This window comes from Chlorocebus sabaeus, chromosome 4, assembly GCF_047675955.1.
Source record: "Chlorocebus sabaeus isolate Y175 chromosome 4, mChlSab1.0.hap1, whole genome shotgun sequence".
NCBI classification, from domain to species: domain Eukaryota; kingdom Metazoa; phylum Chordata; class Mammalia; order Primates; family Cercopithecidae; genus Chlorocebus; species Chlorocebus sabaeus.
Genome location: NC_132907.1, coordinates 79,087,541 through 79,097,100, shown reverse-complemented (window position 1 = coordinate 79,097,100; position 9,560 = coordinate 79,087,541). Strand labels below are relative to the sequence as shown.

The following is a 9,560-nucleotide window of genomic DNA, read 5'->3' as shown; positions in this document are numbered from 1 at the left end:
TTAAATAAATATTTTATCCTTCAATTGAGTTCTTTAATTTTTCCATTTGGAAGGCACAGTTTCCAAGTAGAAAATCATTTTTGCATTGGGTACTTTGATTACTAATGTAATGAATATATTTATGCCAATTTGTAAGTTTAAATAACAACCTTCTTTGGAGAAAATTCCTTATCTGTAAGATCCATGAAGATCATCACAGTTTGGCTATGAGAGGAGACAGGGTTAATGAAAATTTAACTTTTCCAGAAATTCTGAGAGTTTATATTGGCATGTTTTAGGTTGTCAAAGATTTTCTTTATTTAGTTATAACATGTGTCAATAATTTCTAGCTTTGTCTTATAAATTCATATATGTTTTAATATATGACATATGAACATATATATACCTATACATATATGATACATGAATACATACTACATGTCTATGGGCAATATATACATATATATGAGTATTTAGTATTAGGGATTTTATTGAGATTTACATTTTCTAATGACTTTAGATTCAATATGAACCTCAGAATTTGCATGGTCAATGTAGTAAGATCATATTTTCCCTTTCCAAGAGTCCCCTAAAAGAAGAAATTAAATTCAAAGATTTAGAAGTGACATTGATACTTTGCTCAAAAGTTTGACAAATCCATTATTTTTTAATGGAAGTTTTTAGAGCTCCCAACTCAGGAGGTCTTAGCAAGTAAATCAAAAGTTACGCATTTCAAACACAGAAAAAAATGAGAAATTTTATGGCAGCCTGTTGTGAACCAACCTAGTTTGTGTCAGTGGAGGTTGGAATTAGGATGGTCTAAGTCTCAGGTAAGCCAGGCAAATATTCACCTGGTGCAAGAGAGATACCACCAACAGAAAATACTTGGTTTCCAGGACACTAAAATGAGAGAAAATCTTCACCTGCAAATGTACCTGCTGGGGTGGCAGGGGTACATCTGAGGACAGGGCACAGGGCCAGATGGCTGGTTTCACCACCTGCCTATGCCAGGGCACCGTTTTGGGTCCCCCATCTTGCTCTCATTGTCTAGGTGTTTTCTGACTCCACTTTCCACCATGGGGAGCTTTTGTCCATGTCACACATCTGCAAGGGAAGATACAAAATCTTTTATACTCAATATTTTAAGATAAGTAATCTTACATTGTCTTCCATTTATCATATTTTCCTTTATGCACAGGAAGAAGAGAGAGAATTTGGGGCTCTTGTGTTAAACAAAAAACTCTGATTTTCTATGCTTTTAGAGTTACAGATGCTAGTTTGAAAACAGCATTTAATTACCATGCAATGCTTTGAGGTGGAGTGTGTGTGTGTGTGTGCGTGTGTGTGTGTGTGTGTGCGTGTGTGTGTGTGTGCGTGTGTAGTGGTCTCATTCCAAAGGAGATAACATTAAGTCATTCAAGCCCACAGAGTTCTAAGGGAACTTCCAAGACATCCTAGCGAGGAAATTTTCCTGGTACCAAATGCCAAGCAGAATTTTATTCTTAAAAGATTTTTGGGTTTCAACTTTGACAGGATGTTTGAAATGAATTTACTATTTGGAATTTCACACCCTTCTTGCTCCTTCATAAACAGCCTCTTCTTATCTTCTCAGAATTGCATTTACCAGCCACAGCAGTTTGGGACGGCTTACAGTTTAAAAGCTTCAGAGAGGAACCCTTTTGCTCAGATTGAACCAGAAATCGAGGACATAGAGTAATGTTACGGACTGAATGGTGTCCTCCAACATTTATAGGTTGAAGCTCTCACCCCAGTGTGACTGTATTTAGGGATAGGCCCTTTAAACTGGTGAAGTTAAACGAGGTCATTAGAGTGATATCCTAATCCAACAGCAGTGGTGTCCTTATAAGAAGGGAAAGAAACACCAGGGATGTGGCTACAGAGGAAAGACCATGTGAGGGCACAGCAAGAAGGCAGTCATCTGCAAGACAGGGAGAGAGGGCTCAGAAGCCAACTCTGCTGACACCTTGACTGGGGACTTTCCACCTCCAGAACTGTGCAACAGTGCATTTTGTTTGAGTCATCCAGTCTGTGGTATTTTGTTGTGGCAGCCCTAGCTAACTAATATAAGTAGTAATAAAACATTAACAAAAACATAGGAAATAGTAGTTATTTCAATATGAGGCCCACTGGTTGTTTGCAATAATGGCTACACTTTTTTTGCAGCTCCTTCCGTTAAGAGGTGATGGCTCTTTTTTTTACCCCCTGGATGTCTTCTGATTGTTTTTCCAAAATCTCTCTCTGCGTCTCCATCCCGTTCTTGCCCTCAGACACTGACCTATATAGACCACACCAATCAGCTTGTCCGCCCTCTGACTTCTATTGTGTTGGCTATCAGGGAGCACCAGCAGGTGATGGGAGAGAGACAAGAGGGTGATCAGGGCACTGATTTGCCCAGAAACTTGCCTGCAGGGTCACTATGAGTTGGTTGCATCTCCTAAAGGAAAGTCTTCTCCACCCAGACTTCTACCTGCCTTTGGGTTCTGGTAGCTGCCAGCTCCCTTCATCTCTTCAAACCTAAAGCTGGTAGAGAAGGGATATGATTTGGCTCTGTGTCCCCACCCAGCTCTCATCTGGAATTGTAATAATCCCCACATGTCAAGGGCAGGACCAGGTGGACATAATTGAATCATGCGGGTGGTTTCCCCCATGCTATTCTCATTATAGTGAGTCAGTTCTCATGAAATCTGATGGTTTTATAAGGGCTTTACCCTTCATTCGGCACTCATTCTCTCTCCTGCTGCCCTGTGAAGAGGTGCCTTCTGATTGTAAGTTTCCTGAGGCCTCCCCAGCCATGTGTAACTGAGTCAATTAAACCTCTTTCCTTTATAAATTACCCAGTCTCGGGTATTTCTTCATAGCAACGTAAGAATGGACTAATACATGAAAGCTGTTTCTTTCAAGTCCCAGGGCCCAAAGTACAGCATGAACCATTGTTGTTTCCCTCCCTGCTGCCCAGGCCTTTTAAATTAGTTATTTTATTAAATTCTCTTCAAATTATCCTTTTGTGATTGTCCCATTACTCCCTTGCCTGGACTCTGAGGGATACAACACAAAGACTATCAATCTATTCCACAGAAGAAATCATTTTTTCCCTACTAAATATCCCCTGTGGTGGTGGGGTATGCATACAATATTAGTATTTGTTTCTTTCTTGGAATTGCAGCACATCAAGTGATAACTTAGCATTTCTTGTTTTGCCTTCCCTTTGTGTATACTTCTGCATGTACACCTATTTTCAGCCTGGAATAAAACATTTCTTCAAGCCAGACCAGGCTAATTTCATGGGTCAAGAGCTACCTACCATTCTGTCTTTAAAAAAAGAGCAAGTGTCTGACTGCTTCTCACAGTGTTTGTATCAGGTAGGAATTATGCTAATCCTGCTGATAAAGTACAAAGAAAATCATAAACCAGACAAGGGGTTTATTTTCTAAGTAGTGAGAAGCACAGATTTTAGTTCAAGATTGGTGTGTGTTGTGGATTGCAAAATTGGTCACAACTTGTTACAACATTCCCCATCAAAGGAGAGGTTGTATTAGTCCATTCTCACACTGCTAATAAAGACATACCCAAGACTGGGTAATTTATAAAGGAAAGAGGTTTAATCGACTCACAGTTCCACATGGCTGTGGAGGCCTCACAATCATGGCAGATGAAGGAGGAGGAATGTTATGTCTTACATGGTGGCAGGCAAAGACAGAATGAGAGCCAAGTTAAAGGGGAAACCCCTTATAAAATAATCAGATCTGGTGAGATTTATTCACTACCATGAGAAGAGTATGGGTGAAACTGCCCCCATGATTCAATTATCTCCCACTGGCTTCCTCCCACAACATGTGGGAATTGTGGGAGCTACAATTCAAGATGAGAATTTGGGTGGGGACACAGTCAAACCATATCAGAGGTTTATTTCTTCACCCTACAATTCCAGAGTGGCCTTGTGACCAATAGTCTGTGACAGAAGTGACAATAAGCAAGTCCCAAGTGTGAGCCTCAAAGGCTTTGCATACCTCTTCTCTTGAACATAATTGAATCATGGGTGTGGTTTCCCCCATGCTATTCTCATTATAGTGAGTCAGTTCTCATGAGATCTGATGGTTTTATAAGGGCTTTACCCTTCATTCAGCACTCATTCTCTCTCCTGCTGCCCTGTGAAGAGGTGCCTTCTGATTGTAAGTTTCCTGAGGCCTCCCCAGCCATGCAGAACTGAGTCAATTAAACCTCTTTCCTTTATAAATTACCCAGTCTCGGGTATTTCTTCATAGCAACATAAGAACGGACTAATACATGAAAACTGTTTCTTTCTGCTGCTTGCTGGAAAGAGACTATAAGCAGAGAGGCTTCTATTGTCCTAGCTATCCCAACTGAGGCCATCAAAAACTTGCTAACTCCAGCTGACTTACTAGTTGACTAAAGACCTATGAGTGAATGCAGCCAAGATCAATCAACACTATCCCAGGTTGGAAACAATCATCTAGTTTAGCCCAACCCAGACTGCCAAAATGCAGAAGTGGAGCTAAACAAGTGAGTTTATTTTAATCCAAGTTTTAGGAGTAGTTTGTTATGCAATCAGTCTTGATAAAATATTGTAGTTCATCAGGGTTCAAGGCCCTTCCAGTTCACTGTTCTGCCATTCCAAAAGTATCAGCTGTATTCTGATATTCACAAAGAGGCTGCTGGAGTGCTAACCATTACATTTGTATTCCAGACTGGAGGAAGAGGAGAAAGGCAAGAGGAGCCTTCCACGTGAAAAGTGGCCTCTATTAAAGGAGCTTGCTTAAGAACACCACCCAATGTTTCCTTTATATGTCTCCTTAGATATGCCTATTTCCAAATAAAATTGAGAAGCATAAGTTTGATAGCTGGGCACATTGCAACCAAACCTTCACATAGGAGTTCTGTCATTGAGGAAAAAAAAGAAAAGTGAATATCACTTAGCAGTTAGCAATGTTACTACATTATTGTCATGAACCCTCTGGGATTTTAGGATAGCTTAACTTTGAGTCTGTTGATCAATGACTCTTATTCTATTACATAGAATTCCTGTGTCATAACTAGGATGGAGTCCTCATATATGCCTTTATCTTATTATCATTTTTCTTTTTGCAAAGTGAAAGCAAGTTTATTAAGAAATTAAAGGAATAAAAGAATGGCTCCTCCATAGACAGAGCAGCCCCGAGGGCTGCCGGTTGCCCATTTTTATGGTTATTTCTTGATGATATGCTAAACAAGGGGTGGATTATTCATACATCCCCTTTTTAGACCATATAGGATAACTTTCTGATGTTGTCATGGCCTTTGTAAACTGTCATGGCATTGGTGGAGTTTAGCAGTGAGGAAGACCAGAGATCACTCTCATTGCCATTTTGGTTTGGGTGGGTTTTAGGGCCAGCTCCTTTACTGCAACCTGTTTTATCAGTAAGGTCTTTATGACCTGTATTTTGTGCTGACCTCCTATCTTATCCTGTGACTCAGAATGCCTTAACTATCTGGGAGTGCAGCCCAGGTTTCAGCCTCATTTTACTCGGCTCCTATTGAAGATGGAGTTGCTTTGGTTCGCATACCTCTGACATTTCCCCCCTTTCTTTTATAAGAGAGTCTTAATCCTAAGGGTTGCAGAGGGACAAAGATCCATCTTCTGTAACTTCTTCAGGCTGAATAGGGGCGATGATATTCCCACCTACTTATGAGGGTCTCTTGCAGTCAGAGTAGAGAGGAGCTCATTCAGAAAGCATCAGTATGGCGAGGGCCATTCGTGACTCTTGAGTTTCAACAAGAGGTGATATCTGGAAGATTAATAAGTGTTTAGTTTAAGAAAACATTCAGTAAGCTTTTTCTGTATTCCTATACAAAGAGTAAAACAGCAATATATTCCACAAAAGTAAAGCAAAATAAGTAAAGTTATTCCAAGTAAACTAAATTAGAAGGCTTTTTATGAACTGGGCAACTGTTGGAACTAAGCTTATATGCGGTTGTTAACTGATTGTAATGTGCCCAGAATTAGAATACTGATCCAGATTTTTACATTGCCCATCCCTCTTGTTTCTTCTGAGTAGCAGTCAGAGATCACTGATTGGTTCACAGGAATAAGCAGGGTTATCTTAAATTGCAGAAATAAACTTAAGAACAACTAATGAGACTAGAATTTAATAAATAACAAGTGTACCACAGTTCTTGAACATAATATTTCTGTCTCCAGTTTCCCATTTTAACTAAAGACAAATCATGGTAAGACTGACTTTCTTTATTATATTTGGTCTGATTATTTGTATAAAGTGCAGCAAGAATAATTATTTTTCACATAGGCTTTTTAATTGGCTTTGAAGGAACTCTGTTTCATAAGGAATCTCAGATAAGACTTTTTTAAAGCTGAGTCCTGCTATGGGTTTGTACCTTCAAATACCTATGAGTTGGGTAAATTTCTCTCGTTTGAGGTCCCAAGATAACTTGGGGCTCCTGGACCTGATAGAAAGTGACATTCTATACTTACCACAGGTCAGAAACCCCATACAGGGACTGTATAGGCAAGGTATGAGGTCAGTTTCCGAAGGGTCTCTTATTGGCTCTACAAGTCAAATTTGATTCCTTAAAGGAAAACACACCATTTCAGTCAAAACCTTGGTAAAATAACCAATTTCTCCAAATTGTGTCCTGTTTAAAAAGAAAACAGATTCTTATTGCACCTATGCTAATAACTTTATGGCCATAGGTTAAAAGGATACTCACAACTAGTTTCCAAATTCCAGAGAAATCAGGTATAGAGAAACAAATATGCTCTAAATTTTGTTCACAGGAGTATACTTTACTCAATTGCTGAAAGCTGTAAATAGCTCCAAAAAAGTTTCCTTGACTCTGAGAAACAAAATAAAGGGTCAGCAACGTTTTAAGCAGAGTTAAAAAGATTACTTCAGTTTTCTATTGGTTCAGTTAATTCAGTTAATTCCTGTTCTGTTTGATATTCGTGAACATTCTAGATCTTCATGAGAATTCTGAAAGTTGTTTCCTCTATTCTAGTGTTATAATTTTGAATTAGAAACCTGCATTTAAGAACACCTGCTAGACTTCTATAGTTGATTATAAGCCACCTTCTAAAGCGGATTAAAACAAGATAGTTGTCTGTGGATGACAAAATGTTTTAGGACAGTCACTATTAAAGTCACAGTTGATAAGGAAATAGGGTAACTTCTGTGGCACACAAAATTTTATATAATTTTAATTATTAGCAACATATACTAAGTCATATTAGAATTACAGGAGTTTCCCATAACTTTAGAACATATACCAATAACACATTTATGCAAATATAGTTCCAAGAAATTTGATAATTTCACATTTGATAATGCTTCCTGTGTGACTTTTATACCAAATAAGCCAAATTTCACTTTTACATTAATGTACTATGAATGTTAAACTCAATATTTAATAAAACCTTATATACATATTTACCCAATTCTAATGTGTAACCATAAGGTAAGAGTCTTATAAACCTTGTATAACCCTTTACTTTTTTTTTTTTTTTTTTTTTTTTGGAAAGAGCTGATCAAAAAAACCTGTCATGCTTTTATTCCAATGTTTAATTTATGGAAAAACTGAATAATACCCCCTTTGACTTTAGCCAACATGTTCACACACAAAATCTCTTACAATTAATTTTTATGAACCTTCCACAACTTGTTTAAATATTTAGATTATTTTCTTATTAAAACAATCCTTTAACACCTTAATCTAGGCAGAAAAAAAAGTCCACATTCCCATGACTTCTTATCATCTTTCACCAAAACACATTTTACTTTCTTTACACACCTTCCATGCAAAATTGTTTCTTTAGTAGTTTTAATTACATGTTATAATGTTAACTCTTAGAAACTTTTATTTTTGGCAGAAACCTTAGTAAATTTGAAATTTTAATTATTCACTAGGTGTGGAGTCTAGCCTAGGACACACCAAGCAGAAGTGCAGATAAGAGTTGACTCTCCAGCATAGCTAGGGGGTGTGGCTAACTCCACATGTCCCTAGGCCTTATCTAGAATCTAAGGGCTTTAAGATAGGTAAATTGAACAATTTTCAAAAGTCAAAGAAACAGTTTGACCTTAAAGCATTTAACAAATGTGATATCTGACCTTAATTTAGACCAAATGTCTACATTTTCAAGACATTTTATTTTACCAATAATCATTAAAACTGTCTTTATTTCCAAAAGACTACTAAAGTTATGTGAACAGAAAGCATTAAGGTTTCTATTGTTCTAACAAAATATTTGGTTTAAGTGCTTATTTTTCTAAGCCAATTAATGAGAGCTCTTTTATATATAAACATACAGCACATATACAGTCAGAAGATTCAGCACTTGTAAGATTTTTCATTTGCCAGTTTCTTAATTGGATTACAGACTTCAGGGTGGAGCCCTTGGAAAAACAGGGCCAGGAAAGCATGCATTTCTGGGGCTAAATAAGCAGCTGAAGGCAAAGACAGATCCCCAAAATTAAGGATGCCATTTTAGACTGGTTCCTGAATTCCCAAAAGGAGGGAAATAATACAGGAGAAGACAGTGCAGTGCTTCTACTCTGCATTTCATTACAAGGCAACACAAAGTCAATCAGCCCATTTTGTATCAGCCATCCCTCATGGGAGTCTCGTCTCCCAGTGGGGGGTGGGAATGTTTCCTTATCTTCCAGGTGGCCAAAAGCATGCTTCTCTGATCCAAGTATGCAAAGAGTTAAGTATCCCTTCATAACTACTATTAGCCATCCCTTAAAATATATTTCCTTCTTAGTCAGTTATTACACACCAAAGCTCTCTCATAATGTGAAATAATTTCTGATACCCCCAAAACTCAAAACCATCAGATAACACAATGCAAAACAGAACAGAGCCTTTGGTTTTGAGAGGGATCTATCTGCTTTTAATTCCCTGGGTTTCATGAAGAAAACAGCTTGTTTCATTGTTGTTGTTTTTTCCCCCAAACGGGGTCTGTGGCACCTCCTCTGTTTTCCCAAGGACTCCCAGGCTACGAGAAGTTACCTTAGGGCCTCTTATTTGTGCATTAAGAGTGGTAAGACAGAAAAAAAAATGGAGAAAAATAATTCAGTCGACTGAGAAGAAAAAACCTTTTTCCAGAAAGACAAGTTCCAAGAAGAGAAAAACATAAAGGCCTTTAAAATGTATCAATAGCTTGTTTATCCACTTTTAATTAAGCTGATTTTAACCATAACACTCTTTAATAAAGTCCTTTTAGAATTTAATATGCCAAATGGCCAATATTTCTGGCTTTTGAACTTCACCAAAGGTCGCCTCCTAGGTGCTTAGAGAAAGGAAAATTTAAGACAGTCCACAGAGAGGAGACTAGACAAGGTCATGTAGTTATTAAGCCAATAACTACTTACTTCCTAGGTGGGGAATCGAACCTGGACAGCCACCGTGAAAATGCAAAACCTTAGCTAGTGAGCCATAGCAAGGGGCAGTCCCCACTTCTTTTCCCAGCATGAGTCAAAGTAGTTAATTTTGAGCTTGCAAAGGCTTTTAACTATTTAATACAATTTTTAGAGCTAACTATGACATGAACC

General features: G+C 38.0%; 1 long non-coding RNA gene across 1 annotated transcript in view; it reads right to left on the bottom strand.

The window, feature by feature from the left end:
- Positions 1-277: 277 nt before the first annotated feature.
- Positions 278-9,560, bottom strand: part of LOC119620824 (uncharacterized) — an 89,942-nt gene continuing 80,659 nt past the window's right edge. The window contains exon 3 of the long non-coding RNA XR_005237377.2: positions 278-1,083. This is a non-coding gene — a long non-coding RNA (uncharacterized lncRNA). The remainder of the gene's footprint in view (positions 1,084-9,560) is intronic.